The 24,673-nt window shown below is 40.3% G+C and overlaps 2 long non-coding RNA genes across 2 annotated transcripts in view; both read left to right on the top strand.

Annotated features, from left to right (window-relative positions):
- The window catches only part of LOC135443332 (uncharacterized), a 67,038-nt gene that overhangs the window by 4,666 nt on the left and 37,699 nt on the right, over positions 1-24,673 (top strand). The window contains exon 2 of the long non-coding RNA XR_010438970.1: positions 2,094-2,132. This is a non-coding gene — a long non-coding RNA (uncharacterized LOC135443332). The remainder of the gene's footprint in view (positions 1-2,093; positions 2,133-24,673) is intronic.
- The window catches only part of LOC135443324 (uncharacterized), a 34,962-nt gene continuing 26,160 nt past the window's right edge, over positions 15,872-24,673 (top strand). Inside the window, exon 1 of the long non-coding RNA XR_010438967.1 lies at positions 15,872-15,939. This is a non-coding gene — a long non-coding RNA (uncharacterized LOC135443324). The remainder of the gene's footprint in view (positions 15,940-24,673) is intronic.

Raw genomic sequence — 24,673 nt, forward strand, 5'->3', positions numbered from 1 at the left:
GCCACATTCCATATATCAGTGTGCTTTCTTTTCCATCTTTAGCTTTGTTAATTAAATTCTGTATTCTCTATATTGCTCATGATTTGTAATGTTTGTTGCCAATTTCCAGGCACTGCAATGTGAAATCTATTCAATGTAAATATTTTATTTGTCCAAATGTGTTTTTTAAAACTAGTTCAGCCATAATCTCTAGCATTTTCTTTCCTTGCAGGGTACTAAACAACCATTACACTATCTAAAAAATCAAAAGGAAACATTCTGACTACTCCATGCAAAAATAAAAGATTAAGCATCTATTTCTCCTGCTGCTAGTGAAAATGGAGACAGTTGTGTTATTAAGGTTTCTGGGACAGAAATATAGCAGGTTTTATAGCATAAAGCAGCCCAACAGACGGGATCAGTGCTCCTTCTGGCTGAGCACTAGGTATGGGACAAACCCCAGTACTGAGTGGTAGGGAGTTACAAATAACTTTTCATTCTTCACTTATGATATATTTAATGCACAGGGGAAAATATTAATATGTTTCAGGTTCCATGCCTTGAAGCCTAAAGCCATAAACACATAAAGACAATCACAGTGGGTCAGACCAAAAGTTCTGTAGTCTGACCCCGTAGGAGCCTATAAGTAAATGTTTAGGGAAGAGTAAAAGCAGAGTAAAGATGGCGAATTTTTTCATTCATTATTTCCGATTGAATTGTTCTTAGTGAGAAAACTCTGTATGCCAAGTCTATCTCCTTCTGCTTAGTAGCTGTCAGTGCATTTCTCTTCTAGGGTCTATCTCCTCTTGAGCCCAGATTTTGCATCCCACAGCATGTCTGAGCAATCTCCTGCTACCTTAATTTTGTGCCCCTAGTTCTGATTCTGTTAAGAAAAAATTCAACAGTTTATTCCTAGCCACTCTTTTCTTACCAGCAATGATAGTATAAATTTTTCTCATATCCTCCCTCAGTCACTTCATTTCCATGGCAGAGATTCTTAGCTTAAATGCGCCCTATACAAAAGCTGACCTACACCTTTGATTTTCTGCTGAGTTTTTTTCCTCCGCACATTTTGTATTACTGTATTTGTTCTGAGGTTAAGGAATAGCCAACATTCAAGATATGGGGATACCACGGATTTATACAATGAAATAATGCAGTTTCCATTTCATTCTCTCTCCATTTTGAAATAGTTTGTAACTATGATTTGTCTTTTTCAACTACTATTGAGCACTGAGCAGGCATTTTCAGGGCATTGTCTATCACAATTGAAAGATCACACTCTGAAGCTGCACTGCTCAGCTCAGCAGCCATCACTTCAAATGTGGGGTTGAGATTATTTTTCTCCTGTCTGACTAACTGTACTTTTACCTATATTGAACAGCATCTGACATTTTATTGCTCAGCCTCTTCTCAGCTCAGTCTCATAATATCCTCCTGCAATTTTTCATGAGTCTTGTCCTTCTTACTTTAATAACTCAGTATTGTCAGCAAACTCTGTCAGCTCACCACTGGCCCCCTCTGGGAGGCTGTATTTATGGCCATACAGAACAGCAGGGGTCCCAGGGAAATTTCACTGATGGTTTTCTTTCACTGCTTGAGACCCAGCCCTATTACATCTTCTTCATCCCATCATTAACCCTATTATTGAGCCAGGAATTCTTCCCTTCCATGTGTCCATATAGTTATCAAAAATTTTTTTTCAAAGACTTTGTTGAAAAATTTTTTGCAAGGCTAAATAGGTCATATATGATCTTTATCTAGACTTCTGCTGAAATCCAACAAAGAGAGCCTAAAAAGGTCTTTAAGGCCCTGCCTCTTTGAAAAGACACATTGCCTTTTTCCAAGTAGAGCATGTTTGTTCAAGTCTCTATTAATCCTGTCTTTTATAAAGGCTTTTACTAATTGGCCATGTGCAGGCATAAGACTTCCATCTTATTCCCTTATTTTGTTTGCCTTAATTTTATTTTATTTTCTAATGACACCCTATTTTTATCTTCACATATTAGCACAGTTTTATAACAATTTAAATTATATAACAATATAACCCACTGTTTTATAACAATGTAAATTATATAATAATATAACCCACTGTTTGTCTGCTTCCTCCTCAGGTTCCCTTGAAACTCCTGGGTGGACACCATCTGCTCCAGGTGAGCCCCTCCTGCTCATGCTGTCCATTTGTGTCTTGACTTTTTCTGCAATGATTCCAATTTCATGTGGACCCTCTGATAAGTCTCACAGTCAAAAGGACTTGGCCATGGTGGTCTGGGGTGTATTCCACATTAATGGCAGTTTTAAAAATTAATTTGGTTTCTCTGCTATGTTTGCACCTTCGCTGAATGTACTTTTTGTTGCCTTATCATTAATTGGTCATGCAGTCATTTTGTTCATTTCATGTCCCTGCTGGAGGAAGGATTTATTATTAATTTTAGTTGCATGTTTATATTGAGTCTGTCACTTTGATTTGTGTGAGTGTGTGTGTTTTCATTAGCAGGGCTCAGCCTGTTTGAAGGAAGTCTTATCTCAAACCCTACTGCCTTCTCCCTGCTCTTTTAGACATGTGTTTTAAGAGGGTTTATATGTGTTCCAGAAAACTTTGTGTTTGCTGGGATGTTCAGTTTGCTTGAAATGCAGTTGCCATGACTGTTGAGTAATCTGTGACAAAATCTGCACAAGCAGTTAATTCTTTCATCAGATATATAGAGCAGCCTCTATATAAGTGGTGTTTATGTATTTTTTCAAATTAATCCAATTGTAATAGAGGTAGTGAGAAGTATCTAGAATTCTAATCAGGTGATTTCTTGTTAATTTAAATCAGTATATAAACAAGCTTTAAATGAAAAGGGATATGGAAATTATTCAGTGAGGGAGACCCACAGAGACTTCTATGATTGCTGTAAACATGAGGGATTCCAGATGGGGTCCCCCACAGGAGATAATGTATGGAAACCTGAACATTGTGCAGGTTCTCTAAGAATTCAGTAGAGTCAAAATGCTGGGTTTTTTTCCCTTTGTTGCTTACCCATCTCATTGCAACTTAAAAAAAAAAAAAAAAAGATGAAAAGAGGATAAACACTGTCAAGGTTAAATTCCTGTCTTGTCACAACTGAAAAATTATTGAGCACCTCTGGCAGCTCCACAGAATATTGCTTTTGTAAGGTGTGTGATGCATAATGAGGTCATGGTGTGGGCAGCCTTTCCCTCTGTTTTGGGAGGCCATTTCCAATTGGAATTTCATATTATGTTGTCTGTTACAGAAATTATTCTCAGGGATGCAAATGGGATTGTTTTTTGATTTTGATTCCTGGAGAGAGAATAGGGAAGAGAGAGAAGGGAAGCAGCCCTAAAGCACAAGGTTCTGGGAACAGAGGGTTTAGGAAAGGCTCTTGTGTAGCGGATGGGCTAAGAGAAAATTGAAATGGAAAGGAAGATTTTCCTATTTCCTCTGGGAAAGGAGAGACACAGAACTGGGCCAAGAGTCCTGAAAGCAGCAGTGCTAATGAGGAAAGGGATGAGAGGGGATGTGATAACAGCACCACCCCGTGTTATCTGCAGCCATCCCTCAGAAAAGCACTTAAAAGAGGAGCTGGTTGTTCAGACTTCTTAGCCCTCAAATCAAATTAATGAGTCTTGCCTAATCTGAATGGATTAATCTGATATCCAGAGGGTCTCTTTCAATCCAGATACAAATGCTTCCACAACCTGAGATTTGCTTAGTTTGTTCATTTACTGGACTTCTCTTAAACAGAATAAAGGTACTACAGAAACCTGTGAAAAGGGACATTACTCAATGAGAAGTAAACTTCTCATGTAAACTTCTACAGAGTGAACAACGGCATAAATTGCTCACTTTTGGATCAGGTTGGTTATTGAGTCCACAAGTATGAAAAAATCTTGACTGTGGCATGAGGATGAGCAGGTCTGACCTGTTAATAAAATGTCACCTTTAAAGATAGACATAATTGTCTTTTTTTTTTTTTTTTTTTTTTTTTTTTTTAGTTTTAGGCATGCAGCGAGTTAGATTCCCATGTAGAATATTGTCAATGGTTGCTGTGTTGCCTCTGCAATGTGGGAGAAGGCTAAAGATCATTAATGCAGCTCCCAGCTGAGGAATACTTAAGTGCCATAATGCTTCATTTTTTATCTCTGGTGTGATTTTCTTGGGGTTATTTTTGTGTGTAGTAACACTCATAAGTGTTTTGAGTTTTGCAAATGGAACTATAGAGGCTTTAATTAGTCCTAGCTACATCAAAATTAATTCCTATCAGGGCATTTTTTTCCTTCTCTCTGAAGAAAAGCTAAGCACCATTAGTATCAAACTTGTAAATTAGCATGAGAAAAAACCTAATAAACATAGGTATTTGTTGGTTAAGTTCACAAGGCTATTAATTTCTCTCTCCCAACTATCTGTGGGAAAGATCATTCCTGGGCTTCTCCATTTGCAATATTATCATTTAGAAGCCTAAAGAGTAGAAGTGCTAAGAAGTAGCCAAGTTTTCTAGTAAAAAAACCCCACAAAAACATAAGTGAGAAAACTGGGAATATACCTTGGGTAACGGCAACCCCATGCATTGCTGAAGGTTCTGAGGTGTTTAGTCTGGAGAAAAGGGGGTTCAGGGAGGATCTTATCACTCTACAACTCCCTGAAAGGAGGATGCAGTGTGGTGGGAGTTGATCTCTCCTCCCAGGTAACAGGGATGAGAGGAAATGGTCTCCAGTTGGACTGGGGAAGGTTTGCATAGGACTTTGAGAAAAAGAAAATTCTCCACTGAAAGGGTGGTCAGGCACTGGAACAGGCTGCTCAGGGAAGTGGTTGAGTCACCAACCCAAAAGTGTTCAAGAAATGACTGGACATGGCACCTGGGAACATGGTTTAGTGGCAACTTGGCAGTGCAAGCTGAATAATTGGACTTGATGATCTTAAAGGTTTTTTAATAAGTGTAATGATTCTATGATTTCTAAAAATTTAAATGAGGTAAAATGAGGAAAGCAAGACAAGCAGAGACAAGCAAAATCATTCTCAAGACAGTCAGTGAAGTGAACACTAGTTAAGTGCTAACATGGAACAAGATACAGCATTTCATTGATTTCATTTTATTTTATTGGTAAAAGGAAGCCTTGTGTATGTGTGTATACTACATTTCTGCGGGTTAATCTTGGGGACATATATTTTTAAGACATATGGGAGCATGTATGAACTGTAAAATCAGAAGAAATATAGATATTTCATAGAGAATAACTCTCCCTCCTCTGCTATTCAAGAGATAAGAGCTGAAATTCAGCTTGGAGAGAGAGACCCAGGGGAGTAACGTGCCTTGGAACTTTATGTACAGGAGCAAGCACGAGTCCCATTTCAATGGAAAGTCCTCTTGCAAGGTTATGTTAAAGAACGAGGTCATTCCACATTTATTCAAGTTAACAGAGCACTCCAAAAGCTCCTGAAGAATATGAAGCATAAGATTAATTAATATACCAGGGAGAGGTGCTTCTGTCTGGAAGACGAATAGTGCAACTTGTGCAGGGGCAGCAGCAGGCAGGCTGTCAGTTTTGTACTCAGAAAAGGAGATTTCTCTGAATTTTCCAACTTTTTTTAATAAGTAACTACAAAAGAGGAATAAAAGTGCATTAGCACCAACAGATGCCTGCCCACAATGCTGTGTTTGCATACACTGAGAGCACCCACTTACCCTGTTGCTGGTGCTGTGTTGGTTTGTGGTTTAAGCTGGCGTTAGGCACCCACTGGATTCCATGTGTAGATAATGAGGAATTCAGAGAATTGGCAGCTCACAGAGATAACACCAGAGCTCCTCTGTCCAGGGCGCTCTGCTGGCACTGCAGCTTGGCAAGCAGCCCTGCTTTGGTGGAGAAGGCCTGCACAGCTGGAGCAAGGCCCTGGGGCTCTGCTCCCATGCCTGGCAGGATGCACGTGCCTTGGGATGGCCTGAAGCAATGAAAATCGCGTTCTGAGGTTCCACTGGCAGTGCTGGGTCCGTGCTCACAAGTGGCCTCCTGCCCACCCTCTTGATGGGCTTCAGAGGAAGCTGCTTACTGACTCCTCCAGCAAAAAAAAAAGCAAGTTTCATGTTCATTCTAATCTAAATTTCTGGAGATGTGGCAGAGGAAAAGGGGTGGGATAAAGTTATCATGTCACCTTCACACAGACTGTTGATAAGGAAAGACTGGCAGACTAATCATAGCCAAGAAGCCTTGCTGGTCACTTCTGGAGGACGAGTTGATTAAAATCTTGTGTAGATATATTTCACCTTAAATTTTCTCTCTCTCTCTAATTTTTTTACATCTTCAGTTTCAAATTACAATTAGAAATTGCTCCTTTTCATACAGGATCAAAAGAGTGGCCTGTCTTGTTTTGAACTTTCTTGCATTAAATCTTACTAGGATTAGTGTACATGCTATATGGGTCCTGTAAATACTGCCCCTCATAACACATTAGAATCTTATTTTAAGAAAACTAAAGGGATTCACATGCTTCCAAATCTTGGGTTTTCACTGAATAAAGGATTAAAAAGATTCTTAGTAGGCTCTTTGACTTTCCCTTTCCCTTTTCTTTGTTTTTCTCTGCTTCTTTAAGAGGATTTTAATTTGCCCTCTTTGCCTCGGTTGATCATATTTTTTACTTGCCCTCCTCTTTCCCCTTCTAAAAGGATCATTGGACATGGTCAGATTAGCCCCAAAATATTGCCATTCCTTTTCATGTGGAGATTGCACACACAATCATTGAGTAATAATCTTCTAAGCTTCCTCTAAGTGAGGTGTGGATGGGAATCACTGTGGTGATTGGAATATGATTAGAGGACACTGTGCTCCTTATCAGTGGCAGAGAGAAGGATAAGAGATTGGAGTGTCTAGGCTTGAACTGAGGAAAAGACACTACATTTGTGCATGTCTAGAAAATCATCTTCATACTCAAGGGGTCTTAGAAAATGGAAGGAGAAGGACCTTTTAAACAGACAGTGGTGGTAATGGTTTTAAACTGACAGAGGGCAGGTTTAGACTAGATGTTGGGAAGAAATTCTTTACTCAGAGGTGGTGAGGCCTTGGCTCAGGTTGCAGAGAGAAGCTGTTGGCTGCTCCATCCCTGGAAGTGTTCAAGGCCAGGTTGGATGGAGCCCTGAGCAACCTTAGCTAGTGGAAGGTGATCCTGCCCATGGCAGGGGGATTGGAACTGGATGATCTTTGCTGTTCCTTCCAACCCAAACTGTTTTGTGATTCTGTGAGCATAGATCTAAAACAAATAGATTGGGGTATTGCAGTGCTTTGGCTCAGCACTGATTTCAGCTCATATCTCACACATTTGGCTGGAAAATGAATCCAAGAGATTTGTTTTGCTAATCTTAAAAACAGTATTTCAAACTACTGCTGTCATCTCTGAAAACAGGACATGCATATTTATGACAGAAATAAGCACTGTCTGATTAATGGCATGCCTAATGCTAAAGGGGACTTGTCCATGACTTTGTATGGGCTCCTCCCTCCTAAAAAGCTCCTTCTCTTCATGAACAAATAAACAAGTCCCCATCTGTGTAAACTGTATTATAAGACAATTAATGGTGTTGTACCACTGAGGTCATTCACCAGCCTATGAGCTTCTCAAAAATTTAACATATTGATCCTTCTTTGTTCCATTTTCCTCTACATCCAATATCTTCCGCACAGTTGCTAATTATTTATTTTGGTAAAAACACAAATGCTCCAGTGATCATTGCCAACAGTTCAGCACTAATGAGCAGCTCTCTTGTAACGAACAAACACTGTGTGCATCCAATATGAGAAGCCAAATTGGTAAGGAAAAAGCTTTAAGCACTGTTGTGTTGTTGTAGATAATACTGAAGAGTAAAATCTTATCTTTGCAATTATTAAAAAGTATCTATCATCCTGAGAACTGAAACTTAATGGACTATAAATATTATCACTACTGGTACTATTATTATTGTTATTGGGGCAGCAATCTTTTGTTCTTGGTGAAATAACAAAGGCAGTGGAGAAGCACTAACATTGCAGCAGGTACTTTCTGGATGAACAGAGAATAAGGAAAGCTTTTATTTTATCTTAAAATGCAGTTCAAGATAGCCTATAGATCCAAAACACTTTTATCTGTCAGATATATCAGTCATGTCAGAACTCTATAGCAAATATTTGAGGTGCGAGTAGAAACTTGTAGATTTCCAGGAAGTTAATTAATTTTTAGCAGAGGAGAGATTCAGATAGCAAATGGTTTATTTTAATGGTTACTCCACTGGAACTTTCTTCTTCAGGGTCTGCACTAGTAGTCAAGGCCCCTTTTTATCACCTGTTCTGACCACCCACATCCTTTGATTTCAGTGTTCTAACAATTTGTATAATAAGGGGGTACTGAGATATGAATTCTTATAAGATACAGTGGCTTGAACCGAAACTTGAGCCTTTCAGCAGGATCATCAGAAGGATTGCATTCCTTGCTTCCTTGTTTTCATAGAAATTTCAAGAATTAATCTTTTAGAAGCACATTAGCCAATTAATTTGAAAGGTTGTCACACAAGCCACACATCTTCATTGTGAGCTCTCTAGCACTCCTGTATCTGCCATGGGGAGTGCACTGGGGCTGGGTGCAGGAATTCCAGCAGCTGTCTCACCCATGCTGGGACCACTCATCTCCTCCTGTCTCCAAGGACTTCATTAGGGCTTTTAGCAGCAATATTGTGTTCACAGTTGATGAACAGGCAATCTCTGACCTCATCTTCAACTGAATCATTATTTTCATGGCTCTGATCCCCAAATGTTTAAACCTCATCCTGCAGTACACATATCTGGGTATTACTCTGAATTTTTGGCTGAATTAAATATATGCTAATGGATGACTATTGTTTAACCAAGAGCTACATTTCACTCTTTAATACTCTGATGCATCTCATTGTTACCATTAATCCTTCTGTGCTCTGCAGATTCTAGTGTTTATGCCCTTGTCCAATAATTAGTATAGATGCTTATAATGTTTTAAAAGTGTAGCTATTTAATTTTTTATTGTAATATGGGAATCCTATATCCCTCTACACCATATTATTTCTTCAAAGTGTTCAAAGTTGGGTGTAACAGATTCAAAACATAGATCTGAAGGTTAGGTGAGGTCTCTTTCCAAAAGAATTTCTATTTATTATTAATTTGAATATTCCCTATTGTCATGGTTTGAGCTTGGCACAGAGCCAGTGCCTCTCATGAAAATGCTCTCACTTTGGTGTCTGCTGTGAGATGTGACTAGGAATAAGCAAAACAGGCTTTAGCTTAAACATAAAGAACACTTTATTACTTAAACTACAGGGAAATAGGGAAAGACCATAAGGAAAAGAAAAAAAATTGAAAACTTTACAAAAACTACTTTCTTCTTCTCCACTACTTGACTTTCTCAATCTGATACATTCTCTCAAAACACCCAACTGCCCAGCCTGGCACCACACTTTAGTATACTCAAACTTCAGTTCATGAAGAGGAAAGGAGTCTTTCTTGTTCTATAGGCTTCTCTTGGAAACACACTGAAACTTCGTGTGCTTCTCTGTCACTTCGGCACTGCCCGGAAAAAGTTTTCTTGCTGCTTGTGACATCTTCCTTCCATGCCCAGTGCTCTCACTACTGACGCATGGATTAGAGTTGCTTTTAGGGTTGTCTTTCAAGGATGCCTTGTCTCACTCTAAAAAGGCACAGTCTCTGCTTTGGGACATCTGTCCCCCCCATATTTTTCCAACCCCCTGGGGCCGGGGGGTCCTCACGATGAACTCTCCTGGTTCTGAGCCACTGCTTCTCCCTAAGTGCAGTCTGTGTCACAGGAACAACTGAGTCCATGGCTACAAGAAAAGTCTAGCCAAAAGGCCACTCCAAATTATCTCTCTTCATTCAATCATCTCTACGTTCTTCGGGCCAGGTCCTTGTCTCATCTCATCTCTTATCTCCCTTCTTATTCAGCTTCGAGGAGGATTAGCATTTTTGCAAGGCCCCAATCATGAAAGAAAGGGGTTAAAACTTTCAGTCTGCGGCACTCCCACACACGCTGCCGCTCTGGCCGGGCACTCTTCCCCCCCCTTCTCCTCCTGGGCCGGCTGCTATCACATTCGGTGTCGCCGGCTCTCTCTCTCTCTCTCCCTCCTGGGGGGGGGGAATGGCTGCTCGAGGGCTGACTCTCTGGGATCTTTCCACCCTTCCATCCTCGAAAGCCTCCTCACCTCCCATCTCTGTCCAGGCCCAGGGCCTACCACGTGGCTGCCCCTCCCCCGCCCAGCTGCAGTGACTGGACAGGGGAGGGTGATCTGACCTCTTCGCCGCGACGTCCCAAGAGAGCCTCCCAGGGCCAAAGCCCTGCTTTTAACCCCTGTGTATTCTCGGAGGTGTGTCTAAACCCCACTAGCTACACCAGGTGTCAGTCTCAAACTCAAAACCTTCATTCGTTTGACCACAGCTTCCCAGAATTCCCACTTCTTCCTGGTCAAACCACCACACCTATGTTTGTGTTTTACAAGAATGTGGCTACTGAGATGCTCCCTCAGCCCAGCTCACTGATGAAGATGACATATGAGTAATTCCTCAAATCTTAGTGAAAACAGAGACTGAGATAGATACATATATATATTTTTTTTTTTTCAACTTCATCCAAAATTAAGAGTCTTTCTGGGTGAATTTTTAATGTATTATAAATTTCAAAAGTATTTGTCTAATGGGTTTTAAATTATTTATTTTGCATCATTTTTGTTTCAAAATAAGTGTTAATTGCAGTTAAGCTAGACTGAATCTTTCTTGGCTAGGCATTTCATTAGTATATAAGTCTTACAGCATCCCAGCTTTGTTCAAATTACCTTTATTTCCTTCAAATGAATGGTGAATGGCAACTCTGAATTTAGTCCCACTTTTTCTGAATGTCATAATGTAAAGATCTTTTCCAGCTATGGTCTTTTCTTCAGCCTGGGTGCTAGTGGGTGTGTCTTGCAGTGATGAATGATGCTGTGGCTGCTCTGCAGAGAGTTTCCTTCTGAAGGTGCCAGCAGCCACCTGTAGCCGCTGGAAAGGTGGCACTGCACTCAGATAAGGTACATTTCAGCCCCTTTGTGGGCTGTGGCTGCTGTATTCAGAGCTCCCCTGCTTTCATTTATTAGCTGTGGTATAATGGGTGTGTTCTCAGGGGCAACCCTCACCCCTCCTGCTCACAAACCCACAGGAGTAGCGACCGCCTGTTCTGAGTGTAAATGCATTGCTGAAGGTGCTAGTGGAAAAATCAGAAAGTTTTAAACATGAAAAATACAATGATTATTGAAAAAAGCTTTGCAGATTTGTGCTGATAATGCGCAGCCGCTTTGTTGCAAGCGATATTTCCAGAAATGATGCAGACAGGCCTGATCTCAAATGAACTGATTTCCCTCCCCACCTGGCAGCACCACAGAACCATTCCCTAATCTCTGTGAAAGCAGTGGGTTTACAGAGTTTAGGATAAAGGATACTTGTTTATTCTGCTGATTTCCTGTGTGGCAGAAGTGACTCTCAGCATGCTCCAGAATTCCCTTCCTGAATATCATCACAGCTGCAGTACGTGCCTTACCCACAGAACCTCCCTGGGTCCTGGGCATCCTTGTGGTTCAGCTGGCACTCAACCATGCTCACACAGAGAATGAAGGCCGAGAAATCACAATGTTCCTTGTAAACAATGAATTGTAATGGTTTGGGGTGGGTGCTGACCTTGTAATTTCTGTCTGCTGTTGTGAATGACAAGGTGAGGAAATATATTTACACAGTAGTGAATGTATTTGTGATTCGGATAGAAATGAAACTTAATAATTATTTGGGAAATGAGAGATGGTGCTTACCCCATTTGCATCCATTACTTTAGATAGGTCACTGTGGAAGCCCTAACATAAAGAAGAACTCAGATTTGGGTTTTATTTGCAAGTTCTACAATGTCAGATAACATAAACAACCTGTTTAAGCACAACAAATCATTTTTGTGCTGCAAGCAGCCTTTTGTCCACATTCTCTTTGAACATACTTCTGAGTTTTCTAAGAATCTTTAATAGACTCTGTTAGGTTTTGTTGAATTGGTGTTTTAATAATTTAAATTGATTAGAGCTTAGCATCAGCTTGTTGAAGTTGTTGCTGTGGAGCAATCTGTATGAAGAGGATTTCTTGTTCACCTTAGGCAAGGAGAAGGAATATAGGTTTTGGACCCAGCCCAAACCCATCAACTATTAATAGCTCAGATACAGACACTGGTATCTAAAACATATATTGAAGGAAAAAAAGCAGGCTTAAAAGTTTTTAGATGAAGCAAAGAGACAAAAAAATCTTTCTCGGGTCCTTTGTCGTGCTTTTAGTCCATTGAGGCTTTTTAACCAAAACAGCTTCTATATTCTGTTAAGCTTCAGATTAAAATAACCCTGAAGCGAGAGCATTGTAAGGAGAAGATGTGCCTTTGTTAAAGACAGTTCCTGCTGAGGAGCAGTCTGGCTCTCTTCCTGCAGCAGCTTCTGTGGGCACACAGGAATGGAAGCGTTCCCTGGGGTTTGAATGGGGTGGAAGAAAGCGCAGCAGGAGGACGGCAGCGCTCACCTCCCCACCCTCGCCAGCCCCTGCTCTCCCCATCCGCACCCACCCCCAGGGATGGGAGCTCTCTCAGGGCTCGTTTAACTGAGCAGATGAGAGGGTTCATTCTCACTGATGAAGCCCAAACCTGGCTTTTGTGGGGTTTTCAATCTCAGCCTCCTACCGTTGCTGTAATATTTTCTTTTCAGAGTTGTAGGCGTTATGGAGAAGCTTCTTTTTGTCTGTGCTGGGTCGGGGACTGTGGAAGCATCTGCCTGCATGCAGAAACTTCCCCTGTGCCTGAAATATCCCTGTTGCATAGGCACATTGTCCAGCCTCTCCTCTGTTATGGACAAAATGCTGCACCCCAGAGCAGCTGTATCTATGCGGCACTTCTCTTGTTTTCTGGTTGTGGGCTGCAGCATCACCTCACTCTGTGGTTTCTCCTGTGATGGCTCACAATCACAGAATTGTGCAACATCCAAAGCTGGAAGGACCCATGGGGAATCATGGAAGTCCAGCTCCTCTCAGCAGGATGTAATTAAGTTGAGCTGCAGGAGGTGGTGTGAGCTTGGGGCCACAGTGTGGGGTGAAATAGGAGGGAGAGGGGAAATCGTGGCAGGAAGTGTAAAGAAGTGAGGTAGGAAAAAGAGAATGAGGCAACAAAGGTCTCGTGTTTGCCTTTTTGCACATTTACACAGAGCTGGGGGTGAGCACTGCCAGGGATGGTGTAACATGCTGCAGCCAGTGATAGCCAAGCAAAGAAAGCTGGGAAACCTCTTTCTGAGCTTTGTCATCTTTGTAGAAGAATTTCAATTCTGTTTCAGCCTGAACAAACTCAATTCTGTATTTCCCATCTCCTTGAGGAGAGTCAATTACAGGCTGCTCTGGGGGAAGAAAAAAAATCACACTACACTCTTCATGGTGAGGCTGTTCCAATTTTCAGAAAACACTGAAAGCTTTCTTAGACCACACAGAAGAAGAGAATGACATGTACAGCCTATTTGTTAGGCATTCCATGATAGAAAAGAGATAAAAGTTTTGGTCCCTGCTTCACATAGAGTCACTGCATTTCCAAGTACCCTATAATATATTAAAACACAAATCTTCAAGATGAGTCAGTAATTTCAAGATAATTGATCTTGAAATTCTGAACCAAATAGTTTACAGGGTTAATTGTTGATGTGTCAAGAGCTGCTGAGATTTCTTTTCATGCTGATATCTTGTGCTTGTCTTTAAGTCAGTAACACTTTAAGAGATATGGGGCTAGGGCAAAGACACAAGAATTCTTTGAAAACTGTTTTCTGAGGAACTTCCTAAGGCTCAGAGCTAACAGTGCTCTGTTAGTTGTGCAGTGTTTATTCTTTTTGTAATACTTCTTTCTGTAATACTATTTTCTGTTTTCCTTCCAAAAAGATTATTTTCACTTTTTTTTTCCTTTGGCTTGGATTATTTCCTCCCATAGAAATATTTAGCTGTGCTTGGCAGTGTATGAGCCTAACTTAGAAACTCTTTTAAGATGCATGACTTTTTCTACTGCCTTATGTAGGAAGCTTGGGAGGATTAGGGTTTCACCTCATCAAATTGCAGATTTCTACAGTATCTAGATCTGTGCTAGTTTTCTAGACCCCACTTATCACCAGGGGAGAGAAATGTCAGTGTAAGAAGTTATTTGACTTATTCTAAGTGACAGAAACTGGATCAGAGGAGCCACTGCCTGGAAGTAAATGCTTCTCTGTACCGAGTGTGAATATTCCATGTCCATGCAGACCTGTATCAGGGTGTGCTCCATTGCCAAATATCTGTGCTTGCAGCCAGGGGGAAGGGCAGAGGGCATAATTACCAGTTTAACAAGAACCTCAGGAGCACAGGAGCACATGCCAGCTTCCATCAGGAAAGGCAACAGCTCCCCAGGTACAGGAGCTCATCAGGAACCGGGAGCCAGGAGGGGCTGCCCCTTGCAGAGTGAAATGCTGTTAATCACCAGCGCTCTGGGCAGCATCTCTACTGTGCCCTGAGGGGCCCAGGAGGCCCCTAACTCTTACCTACCTGTGTCTGTGTCAGACAACAACTCTCTGCGTTTCTGCACATCTTCCTCTCCTCCTCAAAAGGCAGCGCTCCCGGAAAAGTTTAATACTTTTTGTTTGTTTTCTTTCTAAGCATGTACCCAGTGCCTCTGTACTTGGTGTGTGTTGAACAAAGTGGAGCTCTGCAAGAGCTGAATTTGCAGGTGTTTTAGGTCCTGATCTGGCTCAAAGTCCTGCTGTGCTCTCAAGCACAGACTGAGGTTGGTTGCAAAAGGTTGAGTGTGAGGGTGTTCACAGGGATCTTATGTTGAGGGAAGAGAGGAAGATTTGACTCCATGTTTCAGAAGGCTTGATTTATTAGGATATATATTACATTAAAACTATACTAAAAGAATAGAAGAAAAGGTGTCACCAGAAGGCTAGCTAAGCTAAGAATAGAATAGGAAAGAATCACAACAAAGACTCTGTCTGAGCCAGCTCACTGTGATTGGCCATTAATTATAAACATCCACCATGGGCCAATCCCAGATGCACCTGTTGCATTCCACAGCAGCAGATAATCAATGTTTGCATTTTGTTCCTGAGGCCTCTCAGCTTCTCAGGAGGAAAAATCCTAAGGAAAGGATTTTTCATAAAAAGATGTCTGCGACAGTTGAGTTCCTTCTGTGTCTAGGCTGAGGGCATACAGTGTGTGTGTTTGAGGTTCTTTGAACATCTCAAGAGCCTCGCACAGCACATCCTGAGCAAGATGTAAAAAGCTGCCATGTTGGCTGGCACCATGCAAAGATATTAATTAGGATCCCAAACCTAAGGGGCTGTAACAGGCAGTCTGACCAATAAACTTCTCCTGTTCCAAAAGGATTTGTCATTCTGTTTCCAGCTGCAGATGCTGCAGCAGCCAGTGCCAGCACAGCTGTGGGTGACATTCCCACAGTAAGTGGCAAAGGGGAACAAGGCACAATAACTTCCAGGAGCATTCAAATATTGCTCCCAGAGTTTCAGGACATTGTGTAACCAGCCATGCAGTTTGAATACAAGTTCTTCCAGGTTGAAGTGTTGTGGCCAAAGTGCTGATTGTGAAAACGATCTTAGAAAATTCCAAACAGGAAAGAAAGATGCACCACAGCTCAAACTCATCTTTGTGGAGGGATAGAATGTAAGGGAATAGTGCAGAAGGTAATCTCACCCCTGAGGAGTTGCAGCTGTACCAATCACCAGAGATGAGGAACAGCCCTGCCCTTAACAGGCCACAGCTGTGTCCAATGAGTGCTACAAAAGAGTGGGTTAGATGGGTGAGGAGAGAGTTGGAGTTTGTTGGTTGTGCTGTGAAGAAGGAGGAGTCAGTGCTGTGAGGAGATGCCCATGAGCAATCACTGAGAAGGTATGGAACTTTTGCAGTAAGATGACAACACGTCTTCAACTTGAGAATAGGGTTAATAGAATAGAGTACCCTAAAAATCTCCACTCACACAGGGAAAGAGGGAAATGGAAACTTACTGAGTGCCAAATTTAAATGTATATCAAGAGGAGGAAAAAAAAATGGACTAAAGCCTCCCTAGAGACACATGCTATAAATCAGAGTCCTTTTGATAGCATCAGTTCAATAACTACAACAACAAAGAAGATTATTTTTTAATAACTTGGCCTCCAACTAGGCCAGTACCTTGTAAAATCAAGAGAACGACTGACAGACACAACTATCTAGAGCCACTTTTTAATAATGCAAGTTTAAATTATAAATAATTTCATGGTCTTTGCCCAGAGAAATCCCATGTCACAGGCCTCACTGAGAGTAGCCTGTGGCTCAGCACCTATGCTGCCAGCACAGCTGCTCAGACACAAGGTTTCCCTTTCTTTGTGTGTGCAGTTTCCCCATCATTTATTCCTCTGTCAGTTTAATTGTTTGGAGACCTGATTCCAGATCAGATAGCCCTCATGGAACAATACAGGGAAGTGGTGCTATTATTGCATGGAAGGAAATCATGGGAGCTTCACGGCAGGAATTACTCTTCTTCTCTAGGATGCCTTTAAAAGTTTGTCAGATTGCCTTTGGGCATTATCTATGTCCTTTAAGGGAAGCAAATGTGTGAAAGTAATGTTAAGCTGATAGGTTGGCCAAGTCAGGGCAGTCACAACCTCTGAGCTTGACAATTCTGAGCTGATAATTCCTCCATCCACCCTGTGTTCCATTGCCAAAGGACAATGGGATTGTTCGTGAGTTCCTTCTGTGTCTAGGCTGAGGGCATAAAATGTGTGTATGCATTCTGGATAAGCACGGCTTTCTCTCACCCACTGTGGATATTCTGCGCTTCTTTACTGTCCATGCCAACACTGCCCAGAGAGGAACCTCCTGCACCCTCTCTTCTTTCAGAAGGAGCTTCTGAGGGGCTCACTTTCACCCTTCTTCCTTTCAATTCCTCCTTAAAATGCTGTCTGAGGTGCTCAGTGTGGAGAAGGAGGACATGCAGAGGCAGTCCCTCCTGCAAACCTGCTGCAGGATTCCTGATTTGAGGAAAGGATTACTGATTTGAGGAAAGCAAGGATGGGAGAGGAGAGAATTTCCTTGTGCACCATTGCTGGGGAGACAGCAGCATCTGTCAGCTGTGATGTGCTTGGACAAGGACATATAAGTTTTCCTTGGCACATGGCTACTTGACAGTAAAAACAGCTGACAGTAGGACAAGGCAGATAATAAATGAGCAATTTTACACATCCCAAGTATTAAAAAATCTGGAGGATATCATAAAGAGTGAGTGATACCTTAAAAATAATACTTTGAGTTTTGGTTTTGTTTTGTTTTCTCTTTGCTCTTCATTTCTGTGTTAGTTTGCATGATAATTGAATTTTATTCTTGTTCTCAAAAATCCTTTGGCTGGAAATTTGTCTTAGAGAAAAGAAGATAGCTGACATATTCACACATTCAGATAATGCTGGCACTGAGGAATACTTGGAGGGGTAAAAACAAAACCAACCAAGAGGAACAGAACTATCAGGTCTCCATGAGACTACCAAGTCTCCAAGGTTGTCAGTCTTGCCTGAGTTCCCTCAGTTTACATTTCTGGAACCTTTTGCTGTCTTAGTGAAAGTGTTGCCCAGCAGTAAAGGAAAAATGACATTTTTTTAGTTAGCAAATGTTTGAAGTAACATGTGACTAACAAAATCTTTCTTACCACTCCCAGCCAGTCCCTTTTTCCTTGCTCTACTTAATGAGTTTGGGACTTACATAAGTCTGTAGTCAGTTCCCTTTCATAAGATGGGGATGCCATGATGAGCAGAAGCACATTTTCTGCAATGACAAACTTTGATCCAGATTTCACTGCACTTCTGAGAGATTAAATTGTCTATTTTCTGTCCTTAGTTGAGGACTGCAGTAGTTGATTTCCTAAGTGTTGGTTTATCCAGCAGTATTTAAACCCTCTTTGTGTGAAAATGAGAATATTGTGTTATGCAACTAAAGGGTTTAAAGAAATTTAAAAAGAAGCATATTGAATATACAAAATGCATGGCTTTTCCCTCCTGAGGGTGTCTTGAGCATTTCTGTTTCTGTGAAATATAATCCCCCCAGAAAACCAAAAAAAAAATGAAACGCCACTTTGGAAATTTAGAGCTGTTGCCTGGCTTGTATAGGGAAAAAATAAGAGATAGAGTGAGGTGCTGCATTCCCTCAGCCAGCACATGTTTCTGAGATGTTTCTAGTGGGTAATAGTTTGTTAGTGGGATGATGTATGTTCCCTTGTGGAGGCAACAGTGTGTTGTCATTTGTGCAGTTTGTCCAGAGAGTTTTTGCCAACCATACTATTTTTCTGAGCAGAGCATAACTGCCCCTTCCAGGGTGACAGGGCAGGATGTGCTGATACAAATCACAGTGTGCTGCCTGAGCTCCAAAAACCTCATAAAAGGAGAGCAGAGTCTGCTGTAATTAAATTGTGCAGCAGTCCCGATAGAAAAACACACTTCCCTTAAGGTATAATATGCTTTTAATAAAAAGGATAGATCTCAATGCATCCCATTCTCTCCCAGCTGCCTGGCAGTGTTTAGGCATTCAGGATGTTAAATCAAACCCTTGCAATAGCAAAATTGGAAGGCTGAGATGCTGTATTTCTTTTTGATGAGGAATTAATTGTACCATATCACTGACATGCTGGAAAAATGTTGCTGAAAGATCAAGTTCCAACATCAGTAAGCACTTTTTGAAGTCACACATTTTCAGCTGGGAGAAGAGGATCTGTTTGTGATCAGCCTGTTATTTTAGGTAGTGATTTTCAAACTTACAGCCAGAAATCTATTGAGATAACCATTGGAAATATGTTGATCTTTTCAGGTCTGATTGCTTCACTTATTGATTTTTAATTTTAATATGCAATCTACAGAATCATTGAAGATGACTGATATAAAATAACTTCTATAAAGCAACCTGGCTAATTAAAAGCTGTAAAAAATCCTACAAACAGCCCAGCCAATATCTATCACCATCAGAGGCCTTAATTTCATGAGAAAGATGCCCTCCAGTGGAATTCCAGTGGTGGCTGGCTAAGTGGACTATTTAATTTACTCGTCTCCTTTGAGAGTTTCAATAATGAATGCCACTCCAGCACCTGGGAATGTTCATTTGAGCACATGTGGGTGTGCACACACACATGAGAAATCTCCACACAAGGAATGTCCTGCCCTTTGCCACCTGGGAACAACACATGGAATTTTGCACTTGAACATGGCCCTTCTTTCTTGTATAAAGGACAAAACTAAAGTCATGTGTGCAGCTGGGAAGGAATTTTCCATTCTGACTCTTTGGTAGGTTGTTTTATGGTTTTATTCTTTCCCAGCAGGGCAGAGTAAAAGGCTGAATCACTCTTATCTGAGTTGTAAACTGCATCAGGATGCTTCAGTCTGGCTTCCTGCGAGGTCATGCTTAAGGAACAGCACTGACTCATCCTCAGCTGGCTGCCCAAAGTGCCAATTCATCATGAAATCACAAACCTGGGGGCAGGATGGGGGCTGCCTGTTTCCAGTTCTGCAGCCACTTTCTCTGCCCCTCTCATGGGTTGTACTTTGTGAGCATTGCCTGTTGGAGCAGGGAGGTGGACAGTTAAGCACAACTCTGTAGAACAACCTATGTCATTGCTATGGTGTCTGAACAATTCCTGTTCTCTACCACATTTAACTTCACAAAACTTTAGTGTGGAACATGGTTTTTGCCTGCATTTTGCTGGTTGGAGCTGAGAACCAGGCAGTGCCTATGTGCAGATGGACAGATTTCTGTTAGGGCTGCCTTTGATGCAGAAATGCTTTGTTTAGAGCACTTAGATGGCCAATTCAGCCTGAAGAGAATGATTTTTCGCCAGTCTAGCTCTCCTGGGAGTGCCACAAGGCAGCACTTGGGAAGCTGGGCTGAGATAGGAGCATGAACTTCGTTCTCCTGAGGCAGGGGACACAGGATGCAACAAAAAAAGATTCAGGATTTTAGGGAAAAATGGTGATAAAACAGTGACCTGACATCACAGCCTGGTGAGGACTGGTCTCTCTCAGAAGTCTGTTTGAGGGTGTGCTCTGTGCCCAGCGGGCTGCACCAGAATTTCTCAAATTGAGCATCATGAGTGAAATGCATGAACTGCTCCGATGGCAGGGCTGAGAAGCAGGGATGGCTCTGCTTGAACCTGTTTTAAATGAGGTTAAAAATAGGCTGGCCCAAATCACAACGGAACTGGGGGTGTGTTATGATGGACTGCCTTCTCTTGGTTTCCCATCAGGGTTCCTTGAGGCAAGGGTTGAAGGAGTGGGTGCTTTTACCTCATCACTGCTGTTGGTTTGTGTTTTTGTGGTTTTAAAATCCACTTAGCCTTAAAGACAGAGCTGTAGTGCCAATCAGTGAAGATCAAAAATACCTCAAACAGCAAAAGGAAAAACTAAATTAGATACTGAGCCAAATCCAGTGCAAGTCATTCTGAGCAATGGTTTGTGAATGTTCTTCCTGGCTTTGCCCTTTGTGTCCCTGTTTTTCCAGCTGACATTAAGGACTGTGCTCCAGCACCTCAGGGCCAGAGGGCCACTGAGCAATGAAGTATTTATGCACTGTTATGCAAGGGACATTGTTCCATCAGGACTTGGGATCTAGAGAACCTTTCTTTTTTTATTTTTAATTTTTTAAAATATTTTTAATTTTTTAGTATTTTTACTTTTTTATTATTTTTTATTTTTATTTTTTCCTATTTTTTATATTTTATTAGTTTTAAAGTATTTTGTTTTCATTTTCAATTTTTAAAATATTTTTATTTTTTAGTATTTTTAATTCTATTTTTAATTTTTAATTTTTGTTTCCCATTTTTTATATTTTATTAGCTTTAAATTATTTTATTTTCATTTTTTAATTTTTATAATTTTATTTTTTATTTTAAAATTTTTTTCTTTTAAATTTTTTTCTAGATTTTTTACCCTTTTTTTGTGGGGAAAAAAGGTTGAGAGACCAGCTGCTGATGATTGATAGGCATAATTTTTTGGGGTGGTTATTATTTACTTTACACCATGATCAAAACTACAGAATATGTCTGTAACCAAGGTGCTGCCCCTCAGCAGAGAGAATAAACAGTATTTCAATGAAGAAATATTAAGCTCAGTCTCACCCTGCTGCTCAAAATACACTTGTAGGCTCGCCACAATATTCTGTATATTTGGTTAGTTGTTTTCAATCTGCTTAATTTATTATGGATTTTATTTTCTTTAATTGTGTGGGGACCTGACTTTGCAGACATGCTGATATGAATTCATAAGCCTTGAGGATTAAATCCCCACTGATGCTGAGTCTCTGAAGTTGCAGCAGCTTTATTCTTCTCCTGTGTTGTTGTTCATTGATCCCATGTGCTGCCAAAGCTCTTCCAAAGCTCATTGCAGCCATGTCTGTGTTTTCATTGTAGGTGAAATGATCCTTGCCTGCAGTTTGTTAAACACTTTGACAATCTTTTGATTTAAAGGTGTTGTAAAAATGTAAGATTGTTATGTGGCTTTAGATTCCCAAACATCTCCTATAAGTATTTGAATATTGATAAACTCGTGGCTTGAAAATGCTGCGATTGCAACTTCAGAAACTTCTTCTGTTCCAGTTTGTTTAAGCAAAGCTTGTTTAACATTAAATATTTAGCAAATTTCTTTCTTCAGACCAGCATACTCATTAATAACTTAAAATATAAACTATCATACATTAAAGATGCAAATCAGACTTTTTATTCAAGCTGGATCCTCGGTCTCCTACACACAGTTATGATAAATAGCACCTTCTGCAGTGACTCACAGCTTCTGTCAGAAATTACCCCCGAGCAAGAGGCAAGGCAGAATAAGGCAGCAGCCTGGCTGTATCCTTGGCCAGTGCTGGCTGCCTGGCACAACACACCTTTAAACTTTTATCCTCTCTTTCCCAGTTTCCAGGCCCTGGGAATGTCCTATATTAAACTCACTTCAGAATGTCTTTACCCATGGATAATATAAATATATATATATATATATATATATATATAAAATATATATTATACATATAAAATAATACATATATTATACCTATAAAACAATTATATAGATAATATATGTATTACCATATATATATATTAATATATATATATGGTAATATAATTTTTTTTCTTTTTATCATGGGTTTTTTATTGGCAGCTTGATCTGTGACACGTTCACCAAATTATTGCTACAAAAAGTGAAGATATTTGAATGTTATTAATGAGTATGCTGTCCATTCTGGGAATGGTGGAAGCTGAGGACCAGCCAGGCTGTTTCAAGCTATATTTTTGTGAGGGAAGGACACGGTGGGATATGTGGATGTCTGGGAGGAGAGGATTTCATGGTGCTGGCAGAGTGCCTGTGGGTACATATAAGACAAACTGACTATCTCAATCACTGGCACAATAAGAGACTCTTGGGCATTCGGGGAAGATGCCAACCTCACATGGGAATTGGAAGGGTCATGGTGAAATAAAAACAAGCCATGCAGAGTTTATCCTCTGAGTGAAGCATTTTTAATAGGTTTTTGAAAAGGGTTCCCAAAGGATTGTGAAGGATTGGTAAAGAGTACAGGAGCTGTTCAACCCTTGGGGGACTTAGATACTGATGAAAATAGGGATAGACACCGAATGGTGTTGACTTTGAAATAAGCTTCTGTTTTGTATAAACAAATTAGATCCTGGAAACATTAAGTAATTCCATCCAAGCCTATTAAATAAAAATTGATTGATCTGTTTAGGGAAAAAGGCATTTCAAAGAGACATTTAATACAACCTGCCAATTCAACTTGTTTTGGCAAGGAGGAAAACTGAGGCAGAGCTTTATTCCAGCTCTAAAATGAGCAAACTTCTGGCTGAGAGCATTTGTTGTTTGTCTTACTAAACCCCATCAAAATGCTGAGTTTTCTAATCACATCACTTCAGGATTTAACAAATATGCTGCTCTTCTGCCTTCAGCACAGCCTCTCTGCTTCTCTGCACTGCCAACAGGCCAATGGTGAACACCCAACAGGTTCTTACATTACGTGATTACAAAAGGAAAAAAAGTAGTTTCACACTGACACCTTTTTTTAAACATGAAACAATATTTCTTATTTTTTTCCTTCCCTTTTTTTTCCTTCCCTTTTTTTTCCTCCCCTTTTTTTGTCCTTCCCTGTTTTTTTTGTCCTTCCCTGTTTTTTTTGTCCTTCCCTGTTTTTTTGTCCTTCCCTGTTTTTTTTTTGTCCTTCCCTGTTTTTTTTTGTCCTTCCCTGTTTTTTTTTTCCTCCCCTTTTTTTTCCTCCCCTTTTTTTTCCTCCCCTTTTTTTTCTTTTCTTAGCAAGAATTACCTTAAAAGACTAGAATTACTTGGATGTGTGGTTATTTCATTCTGAAAATGATGTGGTTGTAATATTTGTTTTGGTTGAGGCTCTGCTCTTTTGCAGAATACTTATTTGTAGAAAGTTTCATCAGCTTTAGGCATATTCTATATTCATATTCTTATATTATACATTATTATACACATTAAATTATTCATTGTGTTCAAGTTTGTATGGACCAGGCTGTGAGGCTAGAAGACAAAGACTCATACAAGGAAGGAAAATATTAGAAGGACATGAGTTGTATTAGATTTTTACACAGCATTTTAATTCAGATGTACTTTCTGGTAATTGCCAGTCTTAGTTTGACTCTGGCATGCTACTGGAAAATGGCACCCTCTGAATTCTGAAAACTCTGTATTCTAGAAGGTGATGACTTGATTTGTATCTGAGCTCTTTGTTTTAAATTATATGGGTCTCATCTGGTTATCTCCTTTGTCCCAGGTTTCATACCAGTGTTATTTATTAAAACAGAAAGGATTTGAGCGTTGCCCTTCAGCTTTCAGAGCATTTGGCTAAATGGCTATCACACTCCAGGTTGCCTTTTCTTTCAAGCTATTTGTATTGCATCTGAGTATAGAAATTGTTTAGTGCACCACAGCCGTGTGAAAACTGTTGTTTTCCTTAATTCTTTATTTTCCTTTCATCCTAACTGATTACCACCTCTGTCAGAATTTATCAGCACTGCTCTGTGCACTGGACTGTGTGACCTAAATTTTATGACCTTGCGTCCAAATCTAATTCTCTGGTACAAACTCATATTTCTTTGTTGATCTTTTAAAGACATTTTCCTCATTAGCATGGCAGGAAAGCATGTGGAAGCCAAGTGAAACAATATGCAATTTTGCATTGCTCTCAAATTCCTTGCTGCAGTGCACTCAACTAACCTTCTATTAAAATTGTATTTTCCCCCATATCCTTGCCTTTTTTTTTTTTTTGCCAACAAATATAATCTGTCAGTGCTAAGGAGTTATTTATTTTGTTCATCTTTGATTATTCCTGTTGCCTACCAGCCTTCATTTTGTCCATTTTTCTATGGCTACTCAAGTTATCACAGTGCCATCAAAGCCTTTCCAGGATTTGAAAAATCCCAGCAACTGTGTTTCTACTGCAAGGGTATCTTTATTTAAATTTTAAATATTAGCAAGAAATTAGATACAATAACAAAATAAATCCAACTCTCAGTTGTGCAGAAATCTGGTAAGTGATTGTAAGTGGCAGCTTTATATTTTGTGCTCCACAATAATTCTTCAATAATTTA

The sequence above is a fragment of the Zonotrichia leucophrys genome, chromosome 1 (assembly GCF_028769735.1).
Source record: "Zonotrichia leucophrys gambelii isolate GWCS_2022_RI chromosome 1, RI_Zleu_2.0, whole genome shotgun sequence".
In the NCBI taxonomy this organism is placed as follows: domain Eukaryota; kingdom Metazoa; phylum Chordata; class Aves; order Passeriformes; family Passerellidae; genus Zonotrichia; species Zonotrichia leucophrys.